This window comes from Anser brachyrhynchus, assembly GCF_964034855.1.
Source record: "Anser brachyrhynchus genome assembly, chromosome: 4".
NCBI lineage: Eukaryota > Metazoa > Chordata > Aves > Anseriformes > Anatidae > Anser > Anser brachyrhynchus.
Window position 1 is genome coordinate 40,591,080 of NC_137698.1, and position 23,052 is coordinate 40,614,131.

General features: G+C 35.7%; 1 protein-coding gene across 12 annotated transcripts in view; it reads right to left on the minus strand.

Moving 5' to 3' along the window:
- LOC308194891 (uncharacterized protein) overlaps positions 1-23,052 on the minus strand; it is a 709,819-nt gene that overhangs the window by 85,424 nt on the left and 601,343 nt on the right. For 10 of the 12 annotated variants that reach the window (XR_013950992.1, XR_013950993.1, XR_013950996.1 and 7 more), the window contains one exon: positions 14,501-14,646. The gene's annotated coding sequence lies outside the window, so the exon portion shown is untranslated. Of the gene's footprint in view, positions 1-65; positions 133-4,017; positions 4,149-14,500; positions 14,647-23,052 lie in introns of those variants that run through there. The other 2 variants (XR_013951004.1, XR_013951003.1) reach the window with 2 other exon arrangements.

Below are 23,052 nucleotides of genomic sequence, written 5' to 3' on the forward strand. Positions count from 1 at the left end.
TACAGTACTTCATTAACAAGACACTGGGTTGGATCAATGCTCTTCCTGACAGTTCTGCTACATACCTGTCTCATTTTGTTAGCTTAATGAACTTGTTCCTAGCGCAATCCCACAAGTACAGTGTATTGTCTGCTTTAAAAAAAAATAATAAAAAAGATTAATCTGACACAGGTTTTTAAGTCACTCATCTATGCAATACTGAATGACTTTTTTTGGCCAGAAAACAGAAATGAGCAGCAGCATGAAGCAACTATTTACTGCTGCAATGCTCTCCCCTTGAGAGAACTGCAAACATTTTTAAAATACTTCTCAGTTTCATTAGTTTAAAAAGTTCTTTGAAAAAGATTCACTATGCTTAGCTCTCCCGTGGGCAGAGACATGTATGCTATACCTCCAAAAAACAATTAATACAGGCAGATGATATATAGATGGTTCTGGTCGCATTGTTTTATGAGCCATAGAGGCAACGCCATCCTAAAGTTAAAGATTTTTATTACTTTATGCGTGCAGACTGACAACATCATCAGAGTCACAAGTCAACAAACAAGAGGTGAAACTTGGCAGCACCAACAATGAAAACACAGGATAAAATTTTATGTTTACTGTACACAGCTCCACTGCTCAAGAATTAAGCTTGTTGGCCCCAGTCCAGTAAAGCACTTCGAGGACCACTGGGACTCCCTGTGTACCAACAGCTAAATCCATGTCTCAGGGCTTTGCTGAACTGGTGTCTGAGAACCAAGCATCTCACAACCTGGATCCCATGCCAGACTACCGTACAAGGGGCTTGGCCATCATGCTTGCTGGTAAAGGATGAGTATTTGCTGACAGCAATAATAGTGGTGATCTACTCAGAGGAACCTTTGGTATTCCAGGAAAAACATCAACGAAATCCTTCACTGAAGTTAATGAAAATTTTACTGTTAGTTTCAATACAGATGATGTTTCATTTGGTTTCCCAATTTTTGTATTTTTTTTTCCTTTTTTCTTTAAAGGATTTTACAAATTACACTGGTTAGTGAATGCATAAAATGGCTTTGGTCACTGAAGGAGGAAATATTTGGCTTTGAAGCACATATACAATAATTGAAACCTCACTAACAGCTGCCTTCTGTCTTGTTGATTTTGTTGGTACATTGGCTTACACTTACACTATGTCAGTGAGAAGAAAAAGGTTTGATACTGAGCTGGTAATACTTTTTTTTTTTTTTAAATAAGGAGTTTTGCTTATTAGATCCTGGGAGACTTTTTTTTTTTTTTTCCTGATGCTGCTACTAATGTGGTCAGAGTGAAGGATGCGTTGCTTGCTTGTTTAAGGTATAGATTAGCAACAACCTATCTCCAGATTTGAATATGCTGAAAGATCTCACAGATTTTTAATCTCTTGAATACTACTTGGAGCTTTGCTTTTAAAAACATGCACACTTTTGAGCCCTGACTAATATCTTGAAAAATGCTTACTAATGGTGAAATTGAAAATAATTTTATCTATGAGTTTATCAAGATGTGCTTGGGCTTATGTGATACAGTAGAATGATTTGATAACTTCAGGAGTGCAGGCCCCATAGTATTCATCCTGAAGTTTCTAAAGCCCTGAGGGCAACTTATTGATACACAGATGAAACAAATCCACACAGACTTTTTTTCCCTGCTTACGTTTTATGGTTCCTTTTTAATTTTTTTTTTTTTTTTTTTGAATCTAGAGCATTCATCAAATCTTTGACATTCAGTACTAGGCTTTCTACAAGACAAACAGGAAGAACTCCCAAGCTAAAAATGCTGTGAAATAGCAGCACATTTTCATATCTTAATCTTGATAACTTGGTGGTACTCAGCCATGAGAGAGATGCAATGGGGCAGCAATCTGAATATAAAGAATGATGGGAAACAGCAGATTTCTTAACTGCATTAAAACAGCAAACTTGATCGTTTTCTTAACTTCAGATAATGTTTCCCTAGGAACTCATACAAAACACCAACTCCTCTAGTATGTTTACGGATATAATTCTACCAAACATCACTCTGTGTATGGTCAATGTTTTCAGCCTCCTGCTTTATGGTCTCCTTGTATGACTTTGTTCTGTTGTAGCCAAATATATAAATCAAGGTTTTGTTCTGAAAGCCTGCCATTTTTGCAGTCATTTGCTTACCTCCTACATATGAGTCTGCTTCTTTATCATGAAATTATTGCTAATTTTCCTTCCACTTCTGCTTTTGAAAGGGTCTCCTCTAATTCCACTATTTTGAAATAGATGAGATCACCCCACAAATTTTTATATTAATGATTTAAAAACTAATTTTTCAGACCTAACATAGCGCTATTCATTTCTATCTCAGCCTGCCCCCGTTAAGATCTTTATGTAGATATTAGCCATCTAACGTATGTACACATACATTTGGGTAACAAAAAATAATAAATAATTTTGGGGTATCAAATCCACAGCTGGTTTATACTGACTCTGCTTATGCAAGCTTGTTATAATACCATTAAAGGATCTGCATCCTGTTCCCTACTTCAATAATTTCTCTTCATCCATATCTCTAAAGGCTTAAGTAACTATGAAGTTTAAAGGGTTCTGTCTTTTTTTGTTAGCTTCTGTAAGTGTAACTTTCAAATGGGAGCCAATATGTATTTTTGATAGAACACAAAATGACTTTCCATTTTTTCCTCTCAGACCGACATCCTCCTCCAGTCATGCTCCTAGCTTCCCTGTAAACACCTCTCTGCATATACGAATGAGAGTTAGGAGACAGACAGCCTTGAAAATGACTTCTAGAAGAAATTTCTGCCTATCAGATTTAATATTTAATAAAAACAAACAGAAAAAAAGAAAAAACAACAACAACACAACTTCCATCCTTTAAATGTAAAGGAAACTATACGGAAATTCTTCCTTTTACCATTTTTTGGTAAGGCTATTTCCATATAATTTGCAAAATTCTCTGCACTTTCCTAACACACACTGTGTATAAAATCATATCTTTTTTTCCATTAGACATTTTATTGCCAGATGCTCCATGAAGTCCACAGCCATCTCTCTACATGACTTGTATATAAAAATGAATTAAGTTTCAATTCCTTCATCAGGTGACACTTCCTACTACAAGTCATAGTGATTTTTTATTTCACCTTAATAAAACTTGGGCAAATAATAAACTACAAATAGTATTATTTGTGAAAGTACAGTTGGGCAGCAGTTGCGTAAAATATTTCTTGTAAAGGTGGGAATGGGAAGAGCACAGAAAGACACAGCTTATTCAGTGCAGCTGAGAAAAGCAACAGAGAACTTAGATCTGGCTGGTTTCCATTACTTTGTCACGTCCTGCTGATACTAATCTGGCATAAGAGTGAGCCATTGACTTACCTGCAAACAGAAGGGGGAAAGCTAATCTAATCACCATACCACCTTTTTATCCATAGGAAGAAACAAAATGAGGGAGAAATACTGGGGGTGCAAGCATATATACCGCATCATCCTTTCCTTCTCTGCTTCTCATAGACTTACTTCCTCCATTCAGTTGGTCACAGGCTAGTACCGTGAAGAGACACAGCTTTCTCTCTTAACCCAGTCTGAGCTGTATATCGTCTTAATTTAGTAATTTCAATTTAAAGAAAGAAGGAAAGGAAGAAAGCACTGTGTATGGTAAACTGTAACTTTAATTTCCTCCTATAAGAAATGCAAAAGCTTATTAAAAAATTCTCATTCTGCTCCAGAGCCCTGAAACTAAATCATTGATTTCATAATGTTTAAATTTTTAATTAAAACTAAACTATTGCAAAACAAATTAGAAATACATAAATACCGTGTGTTACGAATACCAAAGGATCGTTCTGACAAGGTACAATGTCAGTCCCCCTGTCTCTGTGGATGCAGCACAATACAAAAATGTGTTTTGAGGTTTCCTCAGTCCTAGCTTCAGCTCATGATCAAAGGAGCTTGTCAAACAAATGTCACAGAATTGTCACCACATTAAAAACGAATATATATATTTTTTTTAATTGGATAAGGTTATTACCATTAGAAACTACTAAATGCCCCAGAATACACTGAAGAATGCATTTCAACAAAGAAGTCCTGCTACCCTGTGTGCCGTGTATAGCAGTTCCCTGTGGCTGGCTTTTGTGGCACAGATAATACTCTGCTGAGTGTTGCAGCATTCTCTATGATAAATACCAGAAGAGTATGCACGGGAATCATAAAAACACTTCTTTCCTTCATAGTCTATTCATCAGGTTTCCAGTTTTACCTAGGTGGCACAAAACAAAAACAAAAAAACACACCTGGAGATTATTTTAAGTGTAAAAATGTTTTCACTGGCATGTGTATCTCACACCCCTTTGCACACAGAGTGATTTCAAGTTTTGATCTACTTGCAGAATTACAAGGGAAAACGTTACAAAAGTAAGATTGACTTACAAACGAATAGCAAGCTTGCACAGCACTCAAGGTTTGGTGAAAACTAGCACTGTAAACAGTTACATACCTGCAGTATCTTTATGCAGCTGAGAAGCCCAAATGATCTGAGTGGACCTCTTTCCAATAGGAAAAATCAAGCACAAGCTCATAATTTCTTCAGAGTCAGCAGCAATGTGCAAAAGTTGGGCAGGCTAAGAAAACCTTGCAGGTTTGAACCTAAGGAAAATTTGTGTTTATTGTCTTAGCTTGCTTTATTGCTGAAATATGAATACGTGCAAAACATATTTTGGTTGAAGATCTGGCTATGAACTCTCAGTATAAAATAAACATGAACAAAATATATACCAAACAATACCAACAGAAAGCCAGTCAAAGAAATCTTCAACAGCTCCTGCTCTTGGCTCCTGTGGTTTTAGTTGCTTAACATTTTTTTCTCATTTCTGTAGGGAGGGCTCATACCACTCAGTTCCCAATATTTACTTGAGAGAATTTACCTTGTACTGATATTTTACAAGGCTTTAACATAAATAAATAAATAAAATCTTAAACTATTTCCAAGACTAAATTAGTGTGTGAAACTGTTTTAAATACACAAAAAAATTTGTAGCCAGTTCCTTCAAAAGCTTTAGCATTTCCAGTTTTGCAGCGGAGACTTGAAACTCTCTTGTCATTATATGTTGCTACAAGGGCTCCTTTTCTGCTGGATGCAGGAAAAAGAAAATGTTAAAGCCATCCTAAGACTTTGATCATACTTTGCATATGCTCAACATTTACGGCAGATGAATTCTCTAAATAGCCCATCTGCGCTGACCTGCTCCAAACCAGGACTGCACGGACCGTGTGGTATTTTATCTGTAACTGCTGCAGCTAGATGCCACTGTGGCACAAAGCACTGTAGCTGAAAACAGAGCTCCTCTCCTTCCCTGCTCGCTGCCTGCCCAGCACACAGGAGGAAGATGGAAGCAGCCAGAGTTACAGACAGGGCCAGGAGCGAGACAGGTTCAGAATGTTTCATGCACAGGAAGGGCAGGATCCAGATTTAAGAGGATGCTAACCATGCAGAGAGGGAATAAGAGAAGGAATTAACCTCAAGAGAATATTGAAGAAATAAGCTAGGACTGTGGGCAAAAACGTGGCAAATAAAATCATCAGCAGCTGAGGATTGGCACAAGACAGTGTGCTCAGGTGGCCAAGAAGGCCAACAACATACTGGCTTGCACAAAAAACAGTGTGGCCAGCAGGGCTAGGGAAGTGATTGTCCCCCTGTACTCGGCTCTGGTGAGGCTGCGCTTCAAGTACTGTGTTCAGTTTTGGGCCCCTCACTACAAGAAGGACAGGGAGGTGCTCGAGAGAGTCCAGAGAAGAGCAACAAAGGTGGTGAGGGGTCTGGAGAACAAGTCTTACGAGGAGCGGCTGAGGGAGCTGGGGTTGTTCTGCCTGGAGAAGAGGAGGCTCAGGGGAGACCTCATCGCTCTCTATAGGTACCTTAAAGGAGGCTGTAGAGAGGTGGGGGTTGGTCTATTCTCCCACGTGCCTGGTGACAGGACGAGGGGGAACGGGCTAAAGTTGCACCAGGTGAGGTTTAGGTAGGATGTTAGGAAGAACTTCTTTACCGAAAGGGTTGTTAGGCATTGGAATGGGCTGCCCAGGGAAGTGGTTGAGTCACCATCCCTGAAGGTCTTTAAAAGACGTTTAGATGTAGAGCTTAGTGATATGGTTTAGTGGAGGACTTGTTAGTGTTAGGTAAGAGGTTGGACTGGGTGATCTTGGAGGTCTCTTCCAACCTAGACGATTCTGTGATTTTGTGACACTGATTTCATATTGCAAGACAAGAGAAACCAGGTCTGAGTCTATCATTGTTTCTCTAGAGCTTGGGATAGAAACTAAGAAATTTGGTGTGGTCTCCTGACAATTCACTTCCTTAATGACAGAGAGAAATACCCTGTAGATCTTGATGTTGGTTAGACATACCAATTCTCCTGAATATTTGAATTTTCAAAACTGAGTGAAGACTGGGACTTCGGATAGAAAAGGCAAGCCAAATCCAAGGATACTGGCAGTTCCCATAGTAAAGCTGGTAAAAGTTAATTCCTTCACTGACTTTGCTCTTCTGCTGCAAAAATCTTTCATAATATTGAGCTGTGTAACGTTTTACATGATCAACTTAAGTGAACAATAAAAGTCTTAAATCCAATGTGATAACACTTGAAGAAGCTTGTTCCATTTAGAGATCTAAACCAACAAGGCACACACCACCACCACTAAGCAGGAATCAGACAGGACAACCTCTGTGAAATTGAGAGTTGTAACATGAGGACAGCTGAAAAGAATCTGAAAAGCTTTCTTTACACTATGCAAAAGAATGTTAGCCTGTGACAAATGGGCCCCTAAAGAGAAATTAAACATCTTGTTTTAAAGCTGCTGTCATAGTCCGAACTTCTTGGAATTACTATTTGATTGAAGGAGAAAGCTCTCACTGCTTTGTAAGCCATTCAACAATAATGCTCTTCCATTCTCCTTGACAGCTGTATTTTTTTTTAATGACACTTATTTACTTAATAAGAGTTAAAAGTTTTGTCCTTATTACCTCAGATCCATAAAAACTACAAAAATACCACAATATAAATTTCCAGAAACTGAAACAATAGATTTGGATGACTTTTGTTGAATTTAAATCTCCAACATTGCTCTGAAAATCTAGGAGATCCATGTTGTGATACTGCCAGCAAAAATAATTTTACAGAAGGCACCACAGAAGTGATCAACAACTCCCCTAGCACCAGTGGGGACTTTATCTGGAGGAAAATAAAATACTGCCCTATATTTACCTATAACAGACAAAAAATATACACACATGGAAAAGTCACACCTTCCCCTTCCTCTGCCTCTCTCCCTCTCCTTATTAACATAGCCTCTCCTCTCCCTGCTGTCTCACAGCACCCAGACTGGCTTGGTTCATGCGTTCCAAGAAATGCTGCTTCCCCAGAGCTGGACCAGACACACACACTGGCACACAGTTTGTTGTCCATCAGCAGGAGCTGCAGAGGCTGCTGCTTGACCTTGAGGATGATGCCGCTGCCCCTCGCCAGTGGCTCCATCCTCACTTGCTCTTGTTTGCAGACAGAATATTGCCAATTTGGCGCTTCAGTAAAAAGAACTGTATTTGATTTTTCAGGTTTGCTCCCAGCATTTTTTGATATAGAACATGTTATGCCACCCACATTAGCCAGCCTCACAGTTATTAATGCATTGCAGAGACCTTGAAATCTCAATCTGATATACGGCTGCTTCAGTCTGTGCCTCTTCCTACCCCATTATAAACTTGACCTTAATTAACCCTCTTAGCGAAATGGAGTTTGTTGACTCTCAAGGACAGTCTCATTGAAAAACAATGTTGCAATGTCACTCAAAAGCTAAAGAAAGGCTGCTTTATAAAGGGATTTGTACTAATAACTCTTGAATATTAATAGCTTCTTATGCTATGTGGCTTATATAAACTTATCTATATAAGCTAGGATTGAGTTCTGTCTTTCCCAGACTTAAAAAAGGAAAAAAAAAAATTCCTCTACATTTACTTTAGCAAAATCTATTTCTCTTTGGCAATTGCTTCCTCAATTTCCTGAAAAAGTATATTTAAATGCAAATTTAAATTCAAATATGGCAGATTAATTTCAACAGCTGTAAATTAAAACACTGTCAATTAAACTAGGATATCCAGTTAACACACTAATTTCTAATGTGGTTTCCTAATAAAAATGTTTGTTTTGCCTACCGTACCACACACACATTTTAGTTTTATAGGCAACAAATATATGGGATAAATCATCAGGCAAGATAATTTAATTAAAAACTCATCTATGGAAGAGTTGGCATTAGCAAAGATAACATCTGCCCTGCATCATTTGAAGACCTGGGAAAGTGCTCAGGTCTGATGTTGAGAGTGCTCTGTACTACAATCACCTATTTATGTGCTGCAAATATGACATAACTGATATTTTAAAATTCACTTTATAGGCAATATATGCTTTCTTATAAAAATAATAGAGACCACTCAATTCAGTAGACTGCTTTCTTTGTCCAGAGTTAAAGGTATAGGCTTCAGAGTTGATAGTCACATTTTTTCCCCTTACACAACTCTGTGCCAATCTTCACTTTCAAGAGCTATATCAAGCTGTAATTATTTCTCAGTCTATTTAGGGCCTGCACAAAGATTATGAGTTGGTTTAACAATGAAAATATTCACACAGAGCATATAAGTAGCTGAAGTTATAAAAAAACAGAACACTGGCATTTTCTGAATGGTATTTGAACATTAATGGATTTTTGCCCCTAAATCAAACTATTTTATGGATGTACAGTACATTTATTACCTTGTCACAAAATACGTTTTATCCTCTAGATTTTGCATAACAGTATGCTTATATAGCACTAACACAAAACAAAGGAATTTAAGACATTTACATACCAGGCAACCAAAAGTAAAAGCTATTATTTACCAGTAGGTTAGTGTGCAAGCATTCCTCATTATTTGGCATTGTATCTGAAATTTCCAGAACCTTAAATTTTCACACCAGTCTAGAGTTTTTCTCATTCAATTTATTTTTGTACTACTGCGCTGCCATATTTAAGTAAAAAGACCAAAATAATTAAATACTCCGTCCTCTGAAAAGTACATGCTATTATGCAAAGTCTGCAACTTCAGTGGGCAACAAGTGAAGCACTCCTTACATCTAAGCAGATGACTCCGTGGGCACGGCTTTGTATCCAAAGTGCCTAATGTTTAAACCAAGGATCAGTGCAGCAGGAGGCTGTCCAACATTTCATGTTAGGTGGGAGCTCAAAGCACACAACCTGAGCATCTCCAGTCCTCCTCTCACCGTCCTCGCGCTACCAGCTGGATGGACTGGTAGATGTGGTTCACGAACATCCAAACACCTCTCTCACCTGGCCACTTGCAGAAGCTCCTTTCCCTTACAGAGACAGGGAAAGAAAATTCCTGTCATGGTTTTATGCAAAATTCAGTGCAGCAGCAAGAGCTTTTTGCTTCACAGCATACACAGTGACAACCAACTGTCAGGGCCCTTTTCCTTCGCCTTTATTAATCTGTCATTAGAGTGTTCGGTTGTTGAAAATTACAATTGAAGGTTTCTCTGATATGCCCTCTAATACAAACTAGTTTCCTTGAAAAATATTATAAAGACATTATCTAATCTAGTAACATTAGCGTTATTATTATCTAATATAGTAATATCAGAGTTATTAACAAAGAATTATGTATTACTGAAACAATTTAAAGCAAGCCAAATGCTGAAATCAGTTTATAGTCAAATGCTATACAGCTTTACAAGCATCACTTTGTCTACCTCTCACTGTAAAATTATTCTTATTGGATTATTAAATCCAAGGGACACAACAATAAAAAAACCCCTCCATGTTAGCACAAAATTTGAATTATTTTTTTCATATCAATGCCACATGCTATGACCACAACATACAGTACACAACACACAATTAGAGAAAGCTTGTTTTTATAAAACCTAGAAGAGCTTCAATGGATTATAAGAATTCACAGTAATCTCACAGAAAATATTTAGGATAAAGTAATAGTATTGTCTACAGTGTATGAAATTACCAGTTGTCAGAAGAAGCCTTTAGAAAGTTTCTTTTGAATTAAATTGCTTTAATCATATCAACAAGTGGCTTTGACTGTTCTTCAGACATTTTTAGTGCAAAAGATTTTCCAGGCCTGTCATGTGTATTTCATCATTTAAATACTGTGGGAGAAGATGGTTTCAAGGCTTGCTTTATCTTAGTGTGCCTTTGAAAACAATCAGAAAAAAATACAAATCAAAAAATCCCCCAATATCAAAGCAACAAATAATTTTAAGGATTCAGCATGGCCTGAATTCAAAATATAGTATGTACTATTTGTTCTCTTCTGTTTCCTTCATCAGACTTCATCCTGAGACATGATCTACTGACCACAACTTCCCCGTTGTATATAGTTATATGTCAGTAAAGGCCAAATTAAACTACAGCTGTGTGTGATGAAGTTGGGAACTATGAATCTGAGTAGTTTATGTATCCAACTCAAGATTTATCATCTTTACAGTCTTTATTTGCCATTCTCGCATGCACAGAGCATATTTTCTCTTTCTTCTGTGACAAATAACCTTTAGGATCTAGGACTCAATTTTTCAAATATGTCAAAGTGTTTAGCAATGCTTTAAAAGGTAACATTTCTCCATGTGGAATGGGAAACTTTTTGATTGATTACATTGTTCTGGAATATTTAACAAAAACAGGAAAATCTAACACACTGCTAGGAGTGATATACTGGTTAGTTTTTGTTTTTCCTTCCCTGTAACATCATACAAATTGAGCAAGGTAATTCTATTTACTTTCTCAGATAGCCTAATGTAAATATATTCAATAAAATATTTACTTTTCCTATTTACTTAGTATAAATCTTAAATGAAACAGCTGTTTTCAAACAAAAAATGTGGAAACATACCATAAATGTAGACAAGTAGCAGTGCTCCTCTTCCATATTTGTTTTTCTGAAGTGGAAGAACTCAACACATTTTCTTAGGTAATAGAATAATGACAACTTCCTTTAAGCCAGCTCCATTTATTTTCAGGTGTTTGTGGCTTAGAAAACCAAATCTATATTCAGCTATATCCAGTTCTGGTATCTACAAAATTGTATCTGAGGCATTAAATGTACATCCTAATAGTGACACCCACCCTTTTTCAGAAAACATATATATAGGTTGCCAGGCTAGGGAAAAATAAAAAACTTTTAAAAATGAGAAGTCCACGATATGCTTTAATGTTTTTACTGAGGAAAAAAAGACACCTTGAAAATTAACCAGATATAAGCACACAACTTGCTGAAGTTATAAGAATTTCAGCTATTATTTCCTGATTGACATCTGACCATTAATGTTTTGTTTGTTTGGTCAAAAGATGATAAACTAAATATTTTTACACATGGATAGCACAATCATTTTCCTACATGTGGTGAATAATCTCTCTCGATTAAGTACAACCAGGGAAACTAATGGGGTAAATATTAACTCATTTGATGTCATTAAGAGGCAGAACTGTGGAAAAGAGTCTGTCCTTCTGAAGCCACGTGTTAAGGAAACAGTAACTAGACTGTTGTCAGGAGATTTAAACACCATTTCCACTTGCTATCTCAAGCCCCGTGTTGAAAAAAGTACATCAAAATCTGACAGTTAGGACCTATTATATGTATACTATACACACACCCAGAGGAATGTTTATTTATGCACACACACCATTCTAAAGAAACAAATTTGTCTTTAGGGAAACCTTCCTTATGATTCTAATGCCTACTTTTATCTTTAAGTGTTGCAGATAAAGATACTAAGAAGGGAAAGAATAAATTTCATGTTTTCAGACCCACTACTGTAATCAAGTCAAACAATGCATGCATTTAAGACAAAGTCTAACAATGGATTAATATGCAAAGGACAACATTATTAATAAGGATTTTCTTCTTGTTAAATACCACACTTCAATCTGTGATACATAGCCAACTAGTGACTAATTTAAATTGATTGAAGCATTTATGTGATATATACTGTTAATTACATTTCACCTTCACCACTTCAAAATATTCTCAAACAACTGTCAAGGATGCAGCACCAACCTGTAATTGGTGGCTGTGAAATGTGTAGCTTTAATAAGGACTGGGTGAAAAATGTGCTCATGATTATACTAAGACATTATTTTAAAATCAGTCAGAGGCAGCTCCAACATTTAAAAACAAATGTGTACACACATTTATTTGGAGAAAAAATTCTTATGAAATGTTTAACATACTGACAGGAAACAGGGAAATGTTTGTTTGGTCTGTCTATTTTGTTTACTCACCTAAGTATAAAAAGTAACCTCATTTTTTTAATGCTGCAACTAAAACTAAATATTAAACACTTTGATCCGCTTCAGATGAAGCCAAGAAGTTATTAGTGTTTAAAAAGTTCACTCCATTTGGGTTTTGCTTGTGTGAAGTTAGGTAAAATATATGATTATTTTTATATTTCTGAAGTTTCCAGGCTTCACCCAGCACTACACATACATAGATTTTCCTCAAAGAGCTTAAAATCCAGCCAGCTGTATGCTTACATTGCACCCCATCATCCTAATTACAGATGCATATTACTAGCAAAATTTGTTTGCAGATACCAATTCTTTTTACTGTATCGTGAAAAGCACGCAATATCCATTATGAGTATAACAAGGAATAGAACTGGGAAACATTTATTAACTTGCCCAGATTTTCTTGCTGTAAATCTCTGTTCTCATTAGTTTCAAGAAGTTCACATTTGTACTTGCTAGGTAACTGAACAGTGATAATGACATTTGGAAAGCTGATCCCTTGGACTCCCAGTTCTTGTAAAATAACCATACAGAGCAAAAGATGAAGAAAGAATAATATTCAAGACCTCCAGGTATAGACTGCAGAGAAGAGATATATATACACACACTATATATATATAAAAATATATATGTATATATAAAAATATAGAGAGAGCTGTCAGGACCTTTATTAGTTCCCAACAGTTCATGTCCATTTGAAGGACAGTGTCATGACTAATGATATGGCTATCGTTAGTCATATCATTAGTCCACTTCCTCTCTCTAACTTTCTATACATTTGTCCAGCTCCATTCTCACTTGTAAAGACTGAATTCGTTATTGTTTTAGCATAGCTTTTCAGGGCTTTAAATTAAGAATTAGGTTTATTTTGTCTCCTTGTAAAGTCAGTTTAAACTTTCAGGCTAGTAATGAATAAAAACTTTGACAGTGTAAGAAACACCTTAGATTTGCTCTCCATTCGGTATTAATTTTTTCATTGGGGATTCAGTCTGTAACATTACCTACTCTGTATTCATAATTACAAAAAAATAAAAGCTCTAGTGAGGATAAAAACAAACAGCCCCCATCCCCAGCTAATTAATATTGACCTTTGCTTGCTGTGCAGGTTTGCAGCATAAAAGTGATGGAAGTAGGAGTCATCTCAGATAATGGGCATCGCTTGACAGAAAATAGTTCAGAAGTTGCAAGTGATAGCAAAAGACAGTGGTGTTTTCTATTGCATTGCCTGTATCAAGTATTATTTGGTCACCTCTGCATCAGTATTAAGTTTGGACCAATTACTGGCATATTTCTGTATTAGCACCTTTTTACCATCTCTATGAAACAGATTGGGCCTTCAGCTTCCTTCAACTGCTTCATTTGGAAAACTAATGCTGTTTCAAATCATACACAAGGAGCTTTCTTAAGAAAGTGGAAGACAAGTCCACACCTTCATTTTGGGATTGACATATGACATACAAGGCTAAAAAAACACACTTCAAATTCCTCAAGTTCAGCTCCTCAGTAGGGTAAATCCTTTGCCTTGCTAATATGGTATGGGATTCCCTGACACACGTAATGTGGCCAGACACATGCATAATGATCTTCATTTTTTTTTCCTCCTTACCCTCAAAAAAAATCAGCACTCTATTAGAGGTTCTCTATGTCCTGAAACCTTCTCTTCTTATCCATATACTTTGAAGACCTGCATTATTATAACTTATAATTTTACAGAATTGCACTTTGCAAGGGTAAAAACAGTTTTCCAAAGAGAGTTAATAACAGAAACAGGAAATTTGATTTCCTTCTCAAAATATGTCACTAAGTTAGTACACAAGAAAAGAATATTGAACACTATGTACATGAATCTCATTCTCAGGCTGGATGTTTGATAACGTGGACTCTCAGACTAATTATCAATCCACCCAGTTCATGACAGCCAGGGAACAATAGGAAAAAGTGTGTCCTCGTGCTCTGCCAGCCGCATTTCAAGAGGTGACAGTCCTACCTTTTCTGAAGGAGACAGTACACTGGCAGCCTCCTTGACATAAGGCTCCACAAGCGGCCTTAATTCCAAGTAGCAGATGAAATAATAATAACTTACGTATAAAGAACTTATAGCATACCTTTCTCAGATCTGATTTGCATTAACAAAGTAATTTTATGCACACCTGAATAATACTGATAGTACTTACTGGGAACTTGGAGAATACCAGATGAGACTAGTTGTCACCACTCTTCTTTTGGTAAAAGGATTCCATAGTTCAACAAATCAGATTACCAGGAACTTGACAGAGTCTTTTTCTGGTAAGAATCCTCCCTGAGAGCCATTCAGACAAATCTGTAAAAGGAAACATTTTATAGTAACCCCCTGATGTTCTTTTATATCAGTTTTAGGGCAGTGGGCAATCTAAATCTAAATTCTAAATTTTATAAAAATATTATGTCACACTCTCTAATTTCTTGCAATTATTAAATATTATACATCTTAAAAGCGATCTCTCTCCGTAAATCCATTTCTGATGAAACATTCTGCCTTTGCACATCTTCTTTACTAATGTAATTAAGTATAACACGTTCCCTATTTAAAAGGATGTATACGTTTCTTGAACATTACGAAAGAAAAACGTTGCCTTTTCATCTTTGAGTTTCTGAGTGTAGTATGGGGACAGTATTCATAACCATGCAGGGTGAAGAGTCAAGAACATCACGAAATGTTTAGTCTTCCACAAAAGCCAAAAGTCATTAATATAATTGGGAACACAATCAATATGAAGCACAAAAAGGCAACCATGACATCATAGGCATGTTATCAAATCCCACTCTAATAAAATTTGTGTCACCTGTACATCTCATACCAAAAGATATTGACTTGCTTACATAAGAGTATAAGAATATTAATTGTTTCTAATTACAATTTTCTAATTCATGAGCACAAGGGAACATAGCTCTATGTACACTGGTTACACAAAGCCCTTTCCTCGAATGCATATTTAGTGTTTACCACATAAATTATTCTAATCAGCGAATGTTGTTTCAACACAGTGTGTTGAACATTCCATCTTTCTGAAAGTGAAATGCCATTGCTGTTCCTAATTAAGCTATTTTCCTTTTAAGTTTTCCAGAGGATGATGTGAAGGGTGGCAATATTGATGAAGATTAATTGGATTGAAACTAACTGTGATACAGCTGTAGATAAGGTTATTCTGCTAGTTAGCAAAAGAAAATTACAGCCATTTAAAAGCTAAGTACTCAGAGGCTTGGTTTTCCTAGTGTTCGGATGCTATACAATAGCAAACATCCAGGAGCTACAGAAAATAGAGAAATTTCAGATATACTGACACCCTTCCATTTGATTTAAGAACACAGTGAAAAATGCAACATCAAATTATAAATAAGTAAATAAAATATATGCATTCTGTTAGTGGATTTGTTTTTTTCCTGGGAACTTGATAGATCTGTTTAGCTAGCATAATTAACAAATTTGTCACGGGAGTAGAGTTTTGGCACTCTCTCTATGCTGCTATAAAGGTACTAAACAACTACAACAGTTTAGGAAAGACAGCTTTTCAGAAAAGATAAACAGACACTTTCTGTCTTACTTAAGGTCAATGATATCAGACAGACTTCTTAACCTACCCTGAAGTCTAGACTTGTCAAAATCCAGTTGACAGCACAACTTACAAACTGTTAGGAAAAGCAAAAATCACAGCCCAGAAGATGCTACCTTTCAGTGTAAATAATTCAAAACCCATAATGTAAATTCAAATTCCAGATGCTGATTAGTCTTTCTATAAAAGAAAAATAAAAGTTTACTAAAAGTTTACTTCCTAGTCATTTGGTTACATAATTATTGGTCAACAACACTTATAACACATTGTTACAACTTACTAAAAGCTGGCTAACAGGTTCTTCAAAGATTATTTCCTTTACACTGGGCAAAGTAACTACAGTTAAAGTTTTTACAAAAGCTTTAGAAACAACCATGATAGAATATTTTTTCAATTAAAAAAAAAAAAAGTTTTCAAACTGTATTATGTCTTCCTCTGAAATCATATATACATAAACATGTTTATATAGACAAGTACAGAAAGACCTGTTAAGAAGTTAAGAAACACCTGACAACTTAAGTATTTGTGTTTTGTAGTTACTTTACTAAGCAACTCATTTTCCTGAGCATAACATTAACTTGTATCTATGATACAGGACAGTTACCTAGAGGTAAAACGTTTTCCTCATATTAATTTTTCCACCAAAGTTAGTGTTCTGTAAAACCATTTATATTTACAATGCAGAAACAAAAGTACAAGACAAGTCTGCTCGTAGCACCTTTACCACCTGGATATGAATTATAGCACACATTTCTTCCATTATGTATCAGATGGTGTTGAACACAAGTTAGTATTGCAATTTCTTTAGCTTCCTCTTTCTCCAGCAGTCACACAGCATGACTAGTTAAATAAATTTGGTTTCGCATTTATAACAATTCTACAGAGCTAAGAAGTATTTCCTTTGTATGCACAAGTACAGAACATAGTCAATCAAGACATTTGAATTTTTATATACTTATATACACATCATATTTATATTCATTTCATACTTATTTCAGATATTATTAAAACCAATAAAATCACGTCCTATATATTTCCTTTTAAGTAGCAAGATTACCATCACTATAAATCCTAATGTACTGTATATATTTGCAGTTCATAATGCAGAGGTAATATATTATTTACTGCTCAGAAATAAAAATATCTTTTGCAGTCACATTTAAATGAAAACATACAGTATAACCTATAAATCTGTAACACCTGCTGATATTTAATGTATTACTTTCTTAATAAGTAAGATGAGAAGATGTATACTTCCCACTTTTCAAATTCTTCATTCATCTGCAAAATTTTTTTATTTTTTTTTTTTTCTCATTTTCCAATTAAGATTACAGTTGTCATCACTTAAGCCATCCTTAGGAAACAAACTACACCCAGTAACCCACAGATCTGAATCCCTTCATAATGCAGTATCTATGGCAGCATCAAGGTTTACCACACAACCATCTCAAATCTATCAGAACTTGTTAAGAAACTTTGTGATAAGAAAGCATTTCTACAACACAAAGCAGAGCTGAACCTAAAAACTTCAGCAAAATACAGCACTCAGAACCAGGCTCCAGCAAACAAAATATCTAGATATGAAAACACGGAATGGCTTGACCCAAAGTCAGCTCTGGTTAGGTCCAGCAATTCTTAAAACCAACATGCTTCTATGGAAAACAATCTTACTATTGCTACAGTTTGCTCCTCAGCACTCATGGAGGAGTTAAGAGCCAGGACAAATTGCCACATAACTCTCTGGATCTGCTTTAGGATTCACTGAGAACTTAGCTAGTCCTAACTCATGGGAAATGAGATAGGTGAAAAGGTATATGAAGAGAGAGACGTCTTCAAAAATGCTATCTGAGCTGAGCTAGCACTGAACTCTGCAGCTTTTCCTGAACTATTTACACTAACTAGATAAATTTTGATTTGGCATATTGCAGCCACATGCTACCATGTACAGTTGATGAGTATACAAAATTGCTTATAGTAGGAAATTATATTGATTAGTAAATTACAGAGTTTTTGTTTGTTTTTTAATTTTAACGTACATAAAAAAAGAGAGATCCTTACTTAACTTAAGTAATCTAAACCCTGTGGGAGGATATTCAATGACTTTCCTAGTAAATAAGAATATCTCATGAATATCATTAAGTGGAATACAGAAATACACAAGAAGCTGTTTAGCACAACAGCTCTGTTAAACTGTTGAGCACTACCACATTTTTCAAACAACCAACGTTCCCCACTCTCATAAAACCCCAAAATGGAAAACAAACAGCAGACACCCATCCATCCAGATCTCTCTCAGATACCTGGATTTACTGTTTACACACTATCGAAAGCCATGCAATAAAACAAAATGTTGATTTAGCATATTTGCAAATCAAAGGAAGTTTGTCTTGTTTTCCCCTATGTATAATCATCTTTTATCAAGTGTTCTAGAAATCATATTGGGAACCACCTTAAGTCTCTGTAAGGACTTGGCTTTTCATGACCTGTTATGGCTTGTAGAGATACACCACCCTCATTTTTGGGGAGCTGGAATCTTTTCTATTCCATGCCACGTTCAAAACCAGTTATAATTGTTAGCATTCATTAAAAAGAATCAGAAAAAAAAAACAATTATACTGCAGATGAAATAATCTACTTATTTTATAATTGTCCTAGCCCATGTTTGTGGCTGAATAACAAAGCTGACATAATTTCTCACGTCATCCATGTCACTATGCTCTTTGACTTTTAAATACAAATTAATTGCATTATGTTTGACATCAAAGATAGAAATGTCTTGGTACGCTGTTCATATTGGCAATTTGTTTCATAGACAATAGGTATGTAGTACTCTGACAAAGAGGAAATTATGAGTTGTAGTCTGGCTGCCAGTCTGAAATACGTTTTCCCTGGGGCACTATGCCCCTCTCCCTCTTGTATAGACAGAAAACAGCACACCGTGGGATGCCCTAGCCACAGTGCATCTTGAAAGCTGTATTTAGATTGCTACTTATCCATGTTCTCTGCATGTTGCAAATTCTTTGGCTCAAGTACAAATCTCATGAGATGCTGCAATGTCATTACAAATGTTTGCTTAATATATGAAAGACTGATTTTAAATCAAGATAGTTTTTATTAAAAAAAAATAAAAATGGATATGTCAAAGCCCCAGATTTCCACTACTAATCAATTTCAACAATACACTTTCCATCAATTCCACAGGACATTTGCTGGAAAACAGAAATGCCTGTGTCTTATTTTCATGGGAAACTCAGTTATCCCTTCACAAATTAGCAATATTAAAGTGCTTCAATTGTGATTGCTAGAAAAAGGTATGCACAAAAGCCTTGCTATCTACTTCTCTTTCTCTTGCTACTTTCTGTTGCGCAGCTCTGTTTGATAGGAAAGGTTCAGGCCAGCCTGAGCAAGGCAGGAATGCAGCCTGCCAAGGCATTGCTCAGCATGCAGCTAGGCAGCACTCATTAGTATTGGAGGAATCACGCACTAAAAATGCCTCCAGCTCAACTTTGGTAAATTTACCTCTACTGATGCAATTCAGATGACTATCGGTACGGACTCAACTTTTTTTCCATGTACACAACGTAACTCTATGAAACAGAAAACATGTAAATCCTAAGATTTAACTTTATGCTGCAATTCTGTACTAAGCTATACTACGTCCCAGAAGGTTTTGCCACTAGATCATTATTTACTAATGGGCTGTAGGGTAGCAATAGACCATAACTTCCAAAGGCACCAGGATGAATATTTAATCCAGAGTTTCTGCCCATTAATATTTTATTAAATCCAAGCTATTTTCCACCATCCTCAAAATACTAAATTCCATTAATGATAATTGTGAATCTCACTGGATCCAGAATTTAGCAGCTTCTGGATATTACAATGAAATAACTCCTGTGCTGTTCATTAACACCAAAGATGGTGCTCTTTGCAGTTTCAACCCCCAATATTTATTTGTTAATAATCTTCTTGTAGACCAATCAGTAGAGTGTAGGATGTGGGTTCAGAACTCACATTAATAATAATATTGTAAAAACATTTCCTTTTCTCAAATACAAAAAGCTACATTTCCCTTGTAGCACAAGAAATATGATGGAGGCCGGTCTCTTTTCTGCATGGAACCAACTCTTACAACTGATAGCTCTTCAGTCATCCAGGTAACATTAATTGGATATCGCAGCCTGTTTTTTTTTCTGGCCCTGTGCAAAACAATATACACTATGATGGTGCCAGCAACAAAACAATGGTCACTAAATTAGATTTTCTAGATCAAGCCCAGTAAAAAAAAAAAAAGAAAAAAAAAGCTTTTCCTGTGCTTTTCTATGACTAGAAGACTAATCTCCAATGACTTTATTGAATGTCTTTCACAGATATTCGATTATCTAAGACAATAAAACAAAGCAAGGCAGTTTATTGCCTTGGGAACAGCAAATTTCCTTCTCCCTTCATTACAGAGGTACTGGAAAGAGAAATCTGCTTCTTGCAAGTCCTATAGGACTGGGAGTGAAAGAAAACAAGTTAAGCAAATGTTCAGCATCACTACACATAGAAAAATACACACACGCACACACACACACACTTTCTCCTTCCTGGAGCCATTAAGTTGCAGAAGGAATTGCACTAAAAAGAGTTTTCCCCTACTTTTTTTAAAAGCACTTTTTAGTGCTGTTTAGACAGCTTTTTAGCAGTTGTAATGGACTAAACAAGATATGCCTAGCAAGAGATGCAAACCTAGTTATACAGGCTGCTCGGGAACTTGAAGCCTTTCTAACGGGAGAGTTCGACCATCTAAAAAACAAAGGAATTAGTATCATGTTCCTTTACTTCATTTTAATTCACTGCAAGAACAGCTCCACTGACACTTTCATTCAGATAGAGATGTCAACTGCAGAGACACTGAAGCTGCATTTGATGAGCAAGTATTTATCACCTCTGGTAGCTTTTGAACTAAAAATATATCTATGTAAAGAAAAAAAATGTTCAGTATCCATTAGCATTCATGCTTACCTGTCAGTAGGAATATTATTAATGCACTTAAAATCAAACACATTTTGTTTTGAAATCTTAATCTTCCAAATTGTAAGAAGTGCAGAAGTTATATAATTGACACACACAGTCATTATCAGTCTTTCAGCAGCAGATTTTACCATATTTATGCTTTCTACCTATGTAAGGGAAACAATGTAATTTTCACTTTAATTTCCTATGAGGACATTATCATTAAATATATACGTTATATTAAATATATCTATTACATACTAACGTATTTTGGATATTTTGTGTCCACATATAGGTTTGGGTTTTTTATGCAAAAATATCCAAATTCATTTTCATCTTTGTACTGCATGGACAAGAGTGATCCTATTCTGAAGACAAAACTAATCAGTCATCATTTCACATATGTTTGTAGAGTTTTGGATAACTTCTCATTGCTAAATATTTTGATTGTACTTTAAGTGCTGCATGACAGCACAACAGGTGTTTAGGGTGTGATCTCATACTGCCAACTTAAGTAAATAAAAGTGTTAGTTTTACCCATTTACCTAACTGAAGCAGGAAAACCCAGATAGATTTTTCTTCCCTCCCTGTAACTTTAGTTTCTTACTGTATTTCAGCATGTGATGACTGGTGCTTTACTTGAGAAACCTTTCACTTGAACATTACAAAGTGAAAGTATTTTCATGAAAAGTACTCAAAAGTATGTTTCCTTGAGCTCATACATTTCCTTGAAAAATTATATCATTTCAAATGAGAAAATCCATTTTCTTCATTTTCTACTTTTTTTTTTTTGTTGTTCTTTAGTCAGGCAAAAGTTCGTTCTTTCTGTCCTTAATTCCTTCATTCTTTGTCCAACGTTAAAAAAAGGAAGATTTTGTAAAGGAGTAAGTAAAAGGCTCTTTTCCCCTTCCTGGTCCCTCTCGCACACGCAGAAAAATAAGCAAATTATTTTCAGAAAGAAACAAGTAATGGAGTTATTTACTTTCTTTTCCATGTACCTCATTGAGAAAATGGAAGAGGAGATAGAGGGAAAACGGCAAATATTCTCTATGAATTCAGAATTCAAAATGTTTTGAAATTTGTGAATACATTTAGGAGAGTGTCAGCACGCCAGATTGAAAGGGACAGGTAGAAAACTGATACAATACAGTATGCAGGCATTTTTATGTACTTTCATCACAAATCTTGCAACAATCAGCACAAAATGACCTTAAAACAGCAGTTCTGATGTAACAGCTGATCAGTTTAATAGCATTTTGCCCTATTGCTATGAACAACACACGCACCTAGCTGGGGCCTTTTATTCCATTTAAGAACAGTATTTCTAAGCACGGAAAGGACTCGTACAAAATCCTTAGACAGCTTCTTAAATGTAACAGTCTACTAATTATTCCAAGTAGGAAATTGCTAAGGGTTATACTACACTATGTCACAGCACATGTGTGAGCAAAAACATGCACAGAGCATTTGACTGATGATATATGGCAAAGATCTCACTTATACTCATGAAGTAAGCAGTTGATAATGGAAAAAAATGATCATTAATTAAAACACAGAACTTAAAGATCCTTGTCTAGAATGCCATTAGCTACCAAGTGTGTGGAGGGTGAAGCTGAAGAATATGCATATGAAGAACTAATGGCCTACGGCTGGCCTTTCCAGATGCTGTCATTGATAAGGATTTTGCTTCTGAAAGATAAGGAAGTGGCAGAAGAGAGAACTCATTTGATGGGGCACTTTTCAATTTTCTTTCTCACTAGAACTACAGCAGAATTTAAACAGGGAATGGACAAAACGTATTACAGATATATTTAAATGTTTCCATATATAAGAGATTTTTTTCTCAGAGTAAAAAGTGCCATTACTTCCATAAATGAACATGTCTTACACAGCATAGGTAATTCATGCTGGTGAATACCAACATTGAGGTATTCACGTTGTTTTGTGTATTCTGAGTTGGAAGGTTATAAGTTTTGCAGGAAAAATAGTTCTCCACTGAACACAGTGCAAGATTATTACTGATTTTATTAAGATGGGGATTGTGAGTTTTACATAAATCTTTTTCTGTGTATGTATATGAATGCATATAAACACATACATAGCTTAGCTGTATTTCAAGTATAGCCTAACTTCAATAT